This window comes from Bemisia tabaci, chromosome 8 (genome assembly GCF_918797505.1).
Source record: "Bemisia tabaci chromosome 8, PGI_BMITA_v3".
Classification (NCBI taxonomy): Eukaryota; Metazoa; Arthropoda; class Insecta; order Hemiptera; family Aleyrodidae; genus Bemisia; species Bemisia tabaci.
In genome coordinates this window covers 45,080,645-45,094,839 of record NC_092800.1, presented here as the reverse complement: position 1 = coordinate 45,094,839, position 14,195 = coordinate 45,080,645, and the positions used below count along the sequence as shown (strand labels likewise).

The 14,195-nt window shown below is 38.9% G+C and overlaps 1 protein-coding gene across 1 annotated transcript in view; it reads left to right on the top strand.

Moving 5' to 3' along the window:
• The window catches only part of LOC109040634 (uncharacterized), a 117,732-nt gene that overhangs the window by 37,112 nt on the left and 66,425 nt on the right, over positions 1-14,195 (top strand). Inside the window, 1 exon segment of the mRNA XM_072303066.1 lies at positions 1,169-1,261. The gene's annotated coding sequence lies outside the window, so the exon portion shown is untranslated.

Sequence of the window (14,195 nt, the reverse complement as noted above, 5' to 3'; positions counted from 1 at the left end):
GTGTAAAAAAAAACTGTTCACGATCGACTAGGATCGCGACTCTGATGTTGTAGCGGACCATCAAAATGCGATAGCCATGCGCTCGTAACCGTTGCAGGAAAAAAAGGAAAACATAAAACCAACACAATATAACAACACACACAACATAAACAACACACAACAAGCAACACAACATAAGCAAGACACATCTTTGATCCTGAAAGGTCCCGACGAAAGTAACTTGAGGGCTCGGTTGATATAACCAACCTTTCAGTTAGATTTCACCAAAAATTTGGTTGATCAACCAAATCGTCTCGGTTGACCTAGCCGAAAGAAATAACCTAATGTAATAAAAACCACGGAAATTTTTAACTGTGTAGTCAACTCATACGAGAAATGGGCGTAAAAACTGGGGGCGCTGCATTAAAGTCAGCGATATTGCATGCACCTTCAACATTCCGCCCGTACTTTTAATTTCATCCTAAAAGTCACGGTGACAGTCACCGTCAACCTGAGTCACTAATTGCACTCCCGGTGACCGCCAGTTGCCGCGCGACAGCTCATGATTTATGAGATCGGATTCGAGTGAGATTCGATCTAACTCGATCAAAACGTCAAATTAATGAAGAAAAGACCTTATTCTTATCAGTATTTCATGCTGCTCTGAACTTCCCGCCATTGAATAATGAGACTCATTTCCATGCAATGTTTCCGGATTTCTTGATAAACGCTGTTTTTGTGGGCATAGGCAAACATCGACGGTGAAACTACCAAACCACGAATCTCGGTTTGCGACGTCGCAGACTTCCTGTCATACTTTATTTTTTAAATGAAAAACTACTTAACATCCAGTCTTGAAAATTTCTGTGAATTTTCCTCTTTGTGCGGAGAAAATTCCGTGAAAATTTCAAGGAATGATATTGATTTGGTCTCCTTCAAAAAAATAAAATGTGAGCGTAGATTTTTAAACACCGCAGACGAGATACGTGGTTTGGTAGTTTCACCGTCGACATGCAAATTTCCTTCTGGTCTTAGGTCTTGGACGTAATGATAATTTTCTGATTGTCATGGTAATATTTCAAGGTTCGCAATGTGCAAACTATTTTAGAACCACCCGTAAAATGAATAATAGGAGGCTCTCTGTTTTTATGTAGTGACTTGTAATTTCAATTTCAATTTCTGTTCACAGATAATCAAAATTACGGATGACGTATCGGATAATATGAGCAATTCTTAGGACTTACGGCTTCTTTATCAGCTGCTTAAGTCACATCTAGAAAAGGTAAAAATTGAAACTTATCTTCTCATATTTTAATATCGTTTTCTACCTCTAAATCACCACGATACACTCCAAGGTAAATTGATTCGAGGTTAGTTTTTGATTGACCCTCTTTTTGGAGACAGATCAGGGTTTAATCAAGGTTCGATACAAGTCTCAGGGCTGCTTATTTCACAAGGGTGAAGGTTCTGAGTTTATTACGGCTGTCGTTGGAAGTTTTTAAAACCGCACTTGTGCAACATTAGCACTGAATAAATAAGAGTTGGATCATAGATGATTTTGACACGGCTGAGCCGAATTGGTGTTGTGCACCAAGGCACGTACATAGACGAACTATCCGTGAACACTTGGCATTGGTTTCTCGCGCTCCTTTAAGAAGAAGCGTTCCAATATCTACTTTGCTTTTATCCTTGCATTACCTTTCAATAGCCGCCCTACTTTCCTGGCTATACATATTTTCAAAATCTAATGTAGAGGAACACTTACAATTAAACGAACAAAAAATCGTCCATTCTGTATGATTCGATGGATATTCTCATCAGTGAATTGATCACATTGGACACTCACCGTTCAATAAAGGCTTTGCTATTGTAGCCTTTCTTTAAAGACACTGGTTCATGCTCCGTCATTTCGTCGGTTATACCAATCGGTCGACAGGAGTGTCAGTGAAATTGTATCACGGTTGTTCATACATTCTTTACTTTCTTAACCTTTCGTTAAAGTCTCCACCTCATCCATCTCTTCTGAGGTCTAATGTACGAAAAAGTGCGCCCCTTCATTTCGTCGGATATGCTATTTGGTCAACAGGAGAGTATATAAAATCGTATCACGGTCGTTCATACATTCTTTACTTTCTTAACCTTTCGTTAAAGTCTCCACCATCATCTCACCTTTCTGCGGTCTAATACTTGAAATAGCACGCTTCTTAATTTCGGCGGTTAAACCAATCGGCTAATAGATAAAATTATTGTTTCATAGTAACATATCAGTAGTATTTCATATTCATAGCATTTAAGACGTTATCAGATTCGTTTCCACAAAATATTCAGTGAAGCGACGTCACTGTAAACTCCTGAACAGCGAGTTTCATTATCCTATTCACAGAATCACATTTTAAACATGGACCATTGTAGAAACAAGCCGGAGACTCCATAAACATGCCACGCTTGGCTATGTATCAATCAGTGGCCTCGTTTTGAGGAGACGCCATAAAGTTCCCACCGGCTTCCGATGAGCCGGTTAACCACCGCACACCGCACCGCGGCTTGATTGTTAGCATCCTGGCTACATTATAAATTACCCGGCTCCTATCTTGGCCCGTGGCGCCCTCTGATGAGAAATTGTGCAACCACTCATAAGACTCATCGCTAGGTTGCCATGCACGGAAAAAATTATATTGCTGATTTAACAATTTTGTAGTTAAAAAAGTGTCCGATATGTTTCACACTAAAAAAATGCTAATTTTTTAGCCTTCCACTATTGTAAAATGCACGTCTGAAACATGTTGGACAAATTTTTTAACAATTTAATGGATAATTCAGCAATTCAATTTGTTCCGTGTGCGGTTATCGATTATGGAGAAGTTAATTCCTGATAGTAATTACAATTGTTAAAGAGGCTCTATTTGAAAACTCTTAAAAACTGTAAAACATTTTGTTTTAGGAAGCTTCTTTTGGGTTACTTAACAAAGAAAAACTTACGTCAAAAAGTTTTTAGGAAATTACAATTTTTTTTGTTTTTTAACATATTTTTAAAATTTTAAGCGTTTTACCATGAAGCTTTTAAGAGCTATTTAAACAGCTCTAAAATTTCGAACGGTTCTAAAATATGAGAAGCACAGCTTTTAAATATTGTAAATTTTTAAGTTTTTGAAAATTTAATTTTTTTAAAAAAGTAATTATTGCTACCGCGGAACATTCCTATGGATAATTTCACCAACCTTTTCTATCAGAGAAGAGTTGGTGAAATTCATCTACTAAATAGTCAATGTAACGTATACAAACCAGGAAAAATTCAATATCATCATACGGGAAATGACGCAGCTAAGCATAAGATACACAAATGACTAAATAACTAATTGTTATGAAGACTTGTGCAGCAACTGCCAAAGCAAATTGATAAATATAAAATGAATTATTGCAAAAACACTCGTGTAGATTTCTGAAATATTGCAACAGCGTTATAGTTACCACATCTAATTCCAGCCGCTTAATGAAGAAACTATTTGTCTAACTATTTTTTTACGTGTTTAAAGAGATATGTAGCTGAAAGTGACGTGATGGATGAGGGTTTAAAAAGCCGAGGTTATTTGCGGCAAAATGTTGGAAACTGCTATAACGAGATTTCAAGTTTGTAAAGCGTAAAAGTGTCTGATGGCTCTATTAGTTCAACCGTTTAAAACCGGTGTTCAAAAGCAACGACGAGCAAAACGATGATCATGATTGTCATTAAACGTTTAAAAGGCGTTTGCGTCCGTGGTAAATTGTTTGTGGTAAAATAAACTCTTTTGCGGTGTGGGTCCATCATGCTGCCTTTTTGAGCTGCAGATTGCTGTGGTTTGCACGCCAGCGTATAAAATCATAAAGTGTTCCAATATTGAGACAATGGTGAACCTTGGACTGTTGAATGTTTCAATAATTGTGGTTCCACACGGAGCCTCTTTTTCATAGGAAAATTTATGGGAAATTCATATGCAATGCAAAATTTGGTGGAGTCTTTTCATAAGTATGGGCCTTATACTTCTTTTCCACATGTGACCATCGACGGGAAAAGAGACCACAGTTGAAAGAGGGAAGATTTCTTCAGTGCAGTAATTCCCTCAGTCGGTTATAAAGGCGATTAAAAGGGCGGAAAATTAAGTAATAATACGGTAAGTTCGTAACTTGTTTATATCAGGTGAGGATTTTAAGTGAACTTTTTCCGAATCTTGGTAATTAAAACTGCAAACTTTAAATCGCAGGAGCTCCGGTCTAGTTAAACATTTTCGAGGGGTTTTATTTCCTTAAATTTTTATGAATCATTTTCAATCTATGCTCTCGTATCATTCCTCAATTTTCAGTTTTTGTGGGTCGAGGTTCCTTTTTCTGTGGATAGTCACATGTATGTGCTCGTATGAGATTTAACCATCAAAACGCGATTGACGAATTTCCAATATTTACGTATGATAACTCATCCTTATTTAGTTAATATGTTCTTCTGTTTTCTCCAAAGAGAGGAGGCTCTAAATTTTGAGAGGCATCTATTGGCACTATTGACTTAATTAGCGAGATAACCATGTTTAAAAATGCATGTAATAATTGTTGATATAAGAGAAGACTAGCTCGGCTAGCGTAATCTTCATTACAAAATGAACGTCACCTTTAAAGGTGGCAGTATAAAAGACCGATGAATACAAGTTTAAAATTTATCACGCGCCACAGGATAAAATCATCAAATGTAGTCTCTTCGCTCAATGTCACTCCTTCCCGATCATCTGCCTCGCTTTTTTTCTACCCGGGGCAACTTCTTAAAAGCATCTTGCGACAACCAATTGACAGTGACCTACAGCGGCTCGCAAACTAGTGACTAGTTCCACAGATAAAATATCGATGAATAAAAGAAGTCTATCTAAATTTTGCGTGGGCCCTTGTGTAGGCTTTGTTGTCTTTGAAACAAAATGGTTTGAATACTCCTTGTTCTTAGCTCTTCGCAGTTTTTTCTTGTTTATAGCCAAACAGATTTTTGGATTTTTTTTTTGCTAGATGAGTGACAAGTCGAGAAACTTGTTTAACAAATGAGATCTTGTCGCACAAACTTGCTATACAGATTGCTCAATTTAATGTTCATCAGTCATAATTGGACGTATTTCTGTCAAACGGAACTATGTGCATTATGACGTGAGCCCTGTTATACACATATTCTTATGGGTCTCAGAACTCATGTCTTAATGCACATAGTTCTGTTTGATAGAAATACGTCCAATTAGGCGAAGGAAATGTAAATACATGCCGTCTTGAAGCAACAAGCAGCATTGATCCTCAAATATAACTTGGATCATCGTTTTTACTACCTCATGGAGTCGGTTATGGACCAAATCATGAAAAATTACTACCTTCAATAATTTTAAAAGCTGAGTTATCATGGCCTCAGCTATCAAATCTGAATTATATGAAGGGGGATTTGGAGGATCCAGGGAGAACCATAAGTATTTTACCGTGAAAGAATCAAGTTCCCCTGAAAACCCCCTTCAGCTTGGAATTCGTCTATTTTAAAGGCCATATATGGATGAATTTAGCGTCAAAGAAATGGAGGAATAGGCATTTTTCATGAGTTTTATCCGATAATTGTTGATAAAGTGAAGAGAAAAAAAAACATTGATATTTCAAAAAATTGAAGAGCCGGAAGTTCTGACTTAGGGAACTGACGAAACCTTTAGAAGGAAATAGCTTTATGTTGATCCGCCCTGCCGTGCTAAGGAAAAACGCCGTATGAACATTTGAGAGTTGCCAAATTTTCTCCAATAAAACGCTTAATTTCAAAGAGAGTTATAAGTTTTTTCTCTTGCAATTTTCATATAATTTAGATGTGATTGTGATTGAAATTCTCTGAAAAATTGGAGGAAAAATATTCACAGATTTCCCTAAAAATTCGTGTTTTAACAGAGGGAATTCGGCAACGTCTGAAGGCTCATACGGCGTTTTTTCTCAGCACGGCAGTATAGAATACCTTCAGTCTGGTCGTCTAATTTTAGTTCACGTTTTGCATTCAAAAGGCAAGTTCTACTTACCATTTGGGCTAGGATTTGTTTATGCATGATGTTTGATTCACAAACAGACTTAATTTCCTTGTCGAGTCTCAAAAATATTGACGAAAGTGGACGTCACTGGCACACGATCGACTGGTGTAATTTATATACCTTCGCCGCGAAAAATTCGACGGCCAGATGCCGTCCTCAAGAGTATTATTAAAATAGACATGATTCATTTCCGGATCATCCAACTCGTTCTAACTGACCCGTTTTTGGTATTCCGCATAAAATCAAAGACATTTCATTCACGTTTCAAATGTATAGGCTCTGACGAAGTGGACCTTTCTCTCGATGCCCTGTAGAAAAAACGGTTGTAAACAAGAGCCGAGGTGAGAATGTCGTCATCATTTACGTATTTTTACTCCGAATTAAGTCCGAAGATTCAAGTCCCGTGAATTGAATATTGTTGATCTTTTGGCGAAGTCCAGTGTTTACTAAGAGATGACGTGATCTGCGCTTCGGAATGTAGGAAAAAGAAGAGGAGTATAAATATTTGAAAGTGATATCATTGGCAAGTAAATAACTTCATCAAAATACATCGACACCTTTTTTGGCTACAAATGCTGGAAATTTCACCTCTGCATATAGAACAAAATCCGTGAAAATACTTCCCCTTTCCATTCTGCACGGCTCATTAGAATTGGACGAAAACCGAAATTAGTCGGTTACGTGAAACGTTGCTTAATTTCTTCTCATGTTTTATTATTTTTCAAGAAAATTATGCAACGTTCTGCCTTGAAATTTTGTGATTATACTTTGATCAAGAAAAGAAATCCACAAACAATTTCATGCCGTTGTGGTATGCGTAGAATTTCTATAAAAAAAACAAATAAATAAAATAACAGAAGAATCTAGACCACGTAAAATTACGTTAGGTTGCTTTGTGGTGGAGTCGATTCAATTCAGTTTATAATTGCGTACTTGAATTAAGTTTGCCCAAATTACACAGTTATACATCCTCTGTTTGATATAGCCATCGCTCTGTGAGTAGGTAAAACATCAAAGGAAAGATTCATGGATCTTTCCATATGTACGTTTGTACGTCTGATTTTTGAGCTAACTAAGAAATGCGGTTGAATTCCCTTTTTTTTAGAAGAGAGATGACTTAAAAATTGACCGACTCATACCAGCAATATAGTTGATTTAAAGAAAATATGCTCGGTTGGCACTGAAATGAGCCATAAATGTGGTAAAATTCATCATTTCTTTTATTCCTTGTAGATAAGAAGACGTGAAAAAGTCATTGTTTTGATTTAGGAAAGGATATGTCCTCCTTAAGGACAGTCTCAAAATAAACGAAAAAATTGTGCATAGGTATTCAAAGAAATTTGAGTTTCAAAGATAGATCAGCACAGTATATAACGAATTAGTTTTCAAAATGGGGGAGAAACTGTTTCAGACATTTTAGTTTCGTAATGATGATCAGTGCAAAGACTAATTCGAACCGGATGTTCATCGGATTCTTAATCGTGACGCCACCAAGACGATGACGGTGCTAGCGCACGTTCTTCCATACTTGCAGCACGACCTCAATTGAATTTAGACGACATTGACCGTGCATTGAGATCAATGTATATCTGGGACATCATTTCCTGAGGATTTCCCTGAATCTACATGACATTTGCCATCATCCTTGTCAATGACCCTGACAATTATTATCTTTCCTCCGGGGTGATTCAGGATTAAGTATTATGATTTTGGGTAAAGAAGATATTATATCAAGGGCCGTTCATGAATGACGATGGGCGTTTTTTTAATAGTTTTAAACCCCCGCCTCCGCAAAAGACATCTCTAATGTAGTTTTTCGCACTTTAGACCATCTATCCCCTTTAAAGGCCTGACGCATTTTTTTTCAAAAACTACTTTTTGACGGGACTATTGCCCCAATTAAGCTTAGTGAGAGATAAAATATTATTTTGCCTTTGATGTATCCATATGGATCATATTGATAATATTTGCTATTTTAAGGAGGTAGAGGGAGGAAGAGGGTGATTTTAGTGCGTTGCTAATTATTCAGCTCATAAAACGTGGAAAAATCTTAATTTGGTGAGGGGGCGGGTGCCAAACCCATTAAATCTGTAATATTTGCACCCCAAATCCAATTGAGTTTCCTGTTCTCGGAGGTCAATAATGAGCAAGTATAGCGCTTAAAACTGTCCCTATGCTGTGCACCATATTTTTATCTAATCCGATTGGTAAGGTCAGATGGTGGTCTAATCAGACTTCACTATCGTCGAAAAAAATAATTCCATCCCTGAAACTTCGGGAGACAGCAGCTTTTAGTGGAACTAGTTTTTGGGGAAAAATTAATCACCCACTAAAATTTCAATTAATCAATTTTCAAGAAATCAATTTCTGAAATCCTCGAGCTTAATCGTCCAACTTCCTGTGTAGTAACGAGGCATCATCAACATGACGTCACCTTCCGGCCAAAGTAGCATAAGTACCATGCGACATTTCGAAAGTTCCGCCGCCATTTTATTTTTTGCAGAGAAATTGTTTGTTGAAACTGTTTGAACATTTCCTTGAATTTTATTGGCAGTACACAGAAAATTCAATGAAATTTTTAAACAGATTCAACCAACGATTTCTCTGTAAAAAAATAAAATGGTGGCGGAAATTTTGAAACGTCGCATGACGCTTGTGATCCTTTGGCCGGGGGTGACGAAGGCTCTGCACCCTCTATCAGAGGAAATCGCGGAGTGGCGAGTGACGCACGTTAGGGCCAGCGGGTGGTCTGGTGACGTCACGAAGGAGAGGGCGCGTGGGACGTCACCCGGGTACATCGGACGTGGCCGCGGAGCCGATTTTGAGGCCGGCCTTGGCTGCACAATGCGCATGCGCCACTGCGAAGGTGGTCCTCACGTTTGCGCAAAATCTGATTCATAAATATGTCCATTCGGGTCTTTCCGCTGAGTAAGAAGTCAATGGATGAAGGATTTTTCTCCGTTCAATGAGACGGTGGCACCGCGAAAACGTCTAGCTTTTTATAGCATTGTGCGGTAAGCTATGCCCTACTTTACGAGCTTCTCTGAGCTGGGGGAAAACAATTTTAGATGAGGAATTATGACTTTCTGGGGCCAAAATCCGTGACCTTTATTTCGGTCTTCATTTAGCTTTTTTCCGTTTTTGATTTTCGCAGCCTCAAAGAGAAAAAGAACGTGAATCAAATCGCGAATATTTTCCCTGCAAAATTGTGTAAAAATTACGTAAAGTTCACTAGATGGATGTAGGAGTCACGTTTCTCATGTAAACTAATAGTGGAGTCGTCGGTCATACATCAGTGATTACCACGGAATGGAGTGTTTGAGCGCGTATTGTATTTGGCTCGTTCATAACATGAACTGTCCGGCATCTAACCAGAATTGCCTATCTAGAATTCATATTCTCTAATTTCCTTGTATGTTATGTTTCATTTTTTAAAAGCAAAATCAAGCGACGTGAAGCGTTGCAGGAGCTAAGCAATAGATTAACTAATGCACTGAAAAAAGAGTTACGGGTTAATAATTAGACATACCGTCCGTTCCGGGCTCAGAGGTCGAAATTTCCGGTGCTGAAGCCGTAGCTTCAACTTTCGGCCTCTTGAGCCCGGAATGCGGACGATGTGTCTATATAGCCCGTAAGTACGGCCTCTGCGACCGAGTTCTTTTTCAGTGTGTCTCCTTACGTCCGATGCAAAGTAGAGCTAAAATTTGAGACATTCAGGCGTTTTTCAGCGTCCTGATTGGTCAATGATCTTTTCAACGGATGACATTTGCGACGTGAAAAGCGGCTGGACAAAAAGCTAAGTCATCGCTGGCTCTAGATGACATCGAAAGTGGGGCTGCACGGAGAAAAAAACTTCGTGCGTGGGACCCGAAGTTGAGGTCATATGGATCTCTGAATCTGAAGTTTTCGGATCACGTATCTAAAAACTTGAGGTCCAGCTGCCGAAGTTCGGGTCAGACATCTGAGTACTCGTATACGAGGTCGGTACGTCTGAAGTACATACCGAAGTGCCTCGATGTCGGACCCGAACTTCGGCAGCTCGACCTCAAGTTTTCGGATGCGTAATCAGAAAACTTCAGATATCCATCTGACCTCAACTTCGGGTCCCTTGCACGAAGTTTTTTTCTCCGTGTGCAAGCAGATTTTTACGCGAAAGTTTAATTATTAAATCAGCAATCCATTTTTTCCCCGTGCACAGCCAGAGATGAAACAGAACTAACGATGAAAAAATGACTACCAGTGCAGCAGAGACTGACTGCAGCGGTAATGATTCGACCAGATTCGGAACCCAAGCCTCGGAGTTGACATTTCGTCGCTCCGGCCCAGATGAGCCATCAATCACCGTGATGCAAGAGACGAATTTCAACGGACACCAGCCGGAGGCTCACGCGTGCCGATGTGTGGTGACATTCGGCATCCATCGAGACGGCAGTCACTGCTCTGACTCTCTGAGTGGGTGGCCATTTGTATTGTCATCTTGCATTTTTGAAACCAATCAGCGGGCTCGGAGGAAGGGGGGGGGGTGTAGGCACATAGGTCTCGACGAAACCGTAAATGGCGCTCGTGCACCGCGTCATGCTGGAAAGGTCACCGTCAGCAAACCGAACCTAGCCGCGTCGCGTGGAACAACAGAAACTGAAACTTATACACGATGAAATACGGGTTCTGTTTGGTAGCTGTTGAAAGCATTGACACGTCGATCCTTGTCTACGGGTAATTTGTAATCGGGTTGTCGAGTTGTTTTGTCGATTGGGTTTTGTTATCGTCTAATTACTCGGCTGCCGTGCAAAGGAAGAAGGACACGTGAGCTTTTGAAGGCCGTTTTGGTAACTTGGAGGTGTAAGAATGTTTTGGGTTGGCCAAAAGCACCTTGCCGTATTTTCTGTTCCAGCAAGACTAATTACGCTCCTTTTTTATCTGGAGATCAACTGCCGGAGGAGAGTTCGACTCACAAGCAGTGCATTAGTTTTGAGTTGGATAGGAATGAGCCAAAACAGATGCACTGAAAAAAAATTCTCGGCGTTTTTACCAAGGTCCGTTGGTACCTTTACCATCTCACTTTTTATTACCAATTTTTGTTAATTTTACCAAGACAGACCGGGAAACTTACCTTAAAACCGGTATTTTTACTGTTTTTTTCAGGTAGGAATACCACTTTTATTGGTAATCAATTCCCGGTAACTTTGCCAATTTATCTCGGTAATTCTACCATAGTCGATAAAAAATATTGGCGTTTTTATCAAGATCCAGTAAAATTACCGAGAAAGTTCAATAATTTTACCGAGATTTCTCGGTAAAATTACCAATTCCATAAATGGTAATTTTACCAAGAAAAAATTGGGATCAAATAGAACCCTGAATTCTTGGTAATTTTACCAAATTCCTAGTGAATACACAAAGATTTTTTTTTTCAGTGTGGGAGGAGCATGCTGCCGTGCTATGGAAGAACGCCGTATGAACATTCAGGAGTTGCCAAATTTCCCCCAGTAAAACATCCATTATTGACGACATTTATGCATATTTTTCTTTGAAATTGTCAGATATTTTAGATTTAACTGCGTACAAAATTGTCTGAAAATTTTAGAAAAAAATATTCACAATTTGCCCAGTAAATTTGGTTTTTATCGAAGGAGACTTGGCAACATTTAAACGCTCATACGGCGTTCTTCCTTAGCACGGCAGCATGGCTCATCTCAATAATACTGACGAATTTCTGTCAAACGGAACTATGTGCATTATGACTTGAGCCCTGTTATGCACATATTCTTATGGGTCTCAGGGCTCATGTCTTAATGCACATAGTTCCGTTTGATAGAAATACGTCCATATAATAAGTATGTATCTAAGTATTGTATTTAAGTCGATTCAATGTGGTGGTATAATTTATACATAAAGTTTAAAATAATGAAAAAAATTCGAACGCTCTCACGGTGCTCTTCAATTGCACAACAGTTTAAATCTACCAACTCAAGTACTTTTTAGCCAAACGTTAGCATCTTTTACATTTTCAACAGACGAGAGGTATTTTGAATAATGAACAACACAAAAACATTTTGCGTATCGTTACTAAGTATCTCATTCTGCTTGGAGTAGGCAACAAGATGCAGACAATTATTTTGTAGGATTAAAAGATAAGAGCATCATCCAGAAGGCAAGGCCAATCATCAATACAAGAGGAATCATAGACCATGAATCCTCCGAAATTCTCACAGTCCACCGAATGAATACATTACAACCGGACCCTTACGAAATACTGGACAGTTCACAAGATACCCTTGATCTTCGCTGTGTGCCGCTTCATAGCCTCTCAGAGGAATTCCGAACGTTTTACTTTAAACGAGCTTTTATGTCAAAAATTCAGGGTTTTTTTCGATATTCTTGACGTTTTGTCATTATTTTTACCGTCGCTTTAAAAACAGGAATGACCGCAACGGTACCTGTGTCCTGTGAAGTGGTCAACTTCAGCCTTGCCCCGACGCGACGCACGGTGGACCGAGTCAATAGGAGATATCGGACCAAATTCGGAAACTTTAATCGCTTATAACTCCTTTTATACAAAACTTTGAGGTACTAAAAGTGGCTCCATTGGTTTTTTCTTGAAATTTACTTCAGTTAGCACCCCTTGAAAATTAAAATGTGACGAAATTAACATTAAAATTCGCAGTTTTAGTCAAAAATTTCATGTCCGACCTCTCTCATTGACTCGATCCACTGTGCGACGGTATTAAAATTTATATGCTTATTTCGTTGACGCGACCGTGGATTTTAGAGCTTTAGCTTCATCTAGGAGATGACCTAGGTATGAGAAGTTGCGTCTGCTCGTATATTAGTCATAGTTTGAAGTTTGAGGGCAGATCGAGATAATTCATTATTTTGACAAATGAGCTGTAGATTTTTCAAAATCAATCATCGATTCTTCCATCGAAATAATTACAGTGATCGCCACTCCTCAATAAATTTATCTCACTGTAAAGAAAGCAGAATTCAGAAGCATGCCGCCCCAAGACACAGCTCTGGTTTACCAGCATTATAGAGCGGCATTTTAGCACCTTTGTAAGTTCCGATTTAAAATTGGACTGCGTTTTGCAATTTGGAACTATAAATTCTGGCCCGGTTTAAAAACAACGCATGTGCCATTAGTTTCCCTATGCACATATGTGTTTTTTCAGATGAGCCAGACTTTTTAGGTCCAAATTGTCCATTGGTCCACTTTGTCAAAAATCAAGTAGACTCCGGACTGACTTTACAATACTTTTGTAAACATTTTTAATTAATTTTTCAGTGAGCCTGCAATAAAAATTACGAATATTTAAGTGCAGCTTCGTTTTCACACCACTCAGTGAGTATGAAAAAAATCCAACCCGAAAAAAAAACCTGGATGAACATGCGCTCAGTCACGCGAAAGGAAGCCAGATCGTGATCCGAAATTAATTCCTCTTCTTTCATGATTAAACCGGTTCAATTTGTGCTTTCCACGGCACCGCACCAGTTGCACGGAGCCGGCGTTTGTTTAATTAAAAGAAGTCGTTGGAAACGCCACGCGCAGTACGTGCCGCTGTACATACGTGCACCTTTCAACGCGATTGACTCATTCGTCTCTTCCGAGCTTGGGTCGTTCTTACGTAAAACGGATCCACCGTGTTGTCGTTTAAGGGTCGCGCAGTGGATCGAGTCGATGGGAGAGGCCGGACAAAATTTGGAAACTTTAAACGGTTATAACTCCGTCTGTACAAATGTTGAGGTTCTAAAAGTGGCTTCATTGGTTCTCTCATGAAATTTTCAATATGAAACATCCCTTGGAATATAAAATGTGACGAAATGAAAACTAAAATTTGCAGTTTAGTCAAAAATTTCATGTCCAACCTCTCTAATTGACTCGATTCACTGTGGGCCGTGGTAATGGGGCTCTTGCATGTGTCAACATTCAATTGCAAATCTTCTTGGGAATTTTATTGAGCATTATTGATCTAAAGGGAAATTTCTCCACTTTTACTTGAAGATATCAACGTCGTTGTCCATTAATTTATGCAAAATTAACGTGTATTTGAAAAATATTTTAAGACGTACCCATCATTTATACCTTCACACAGTAAAAACAAATTCGATTGATTTCGAAGAGAATCATGAGCAAAATGCTGAGGGGCCTATTGACTGTATGTGTCG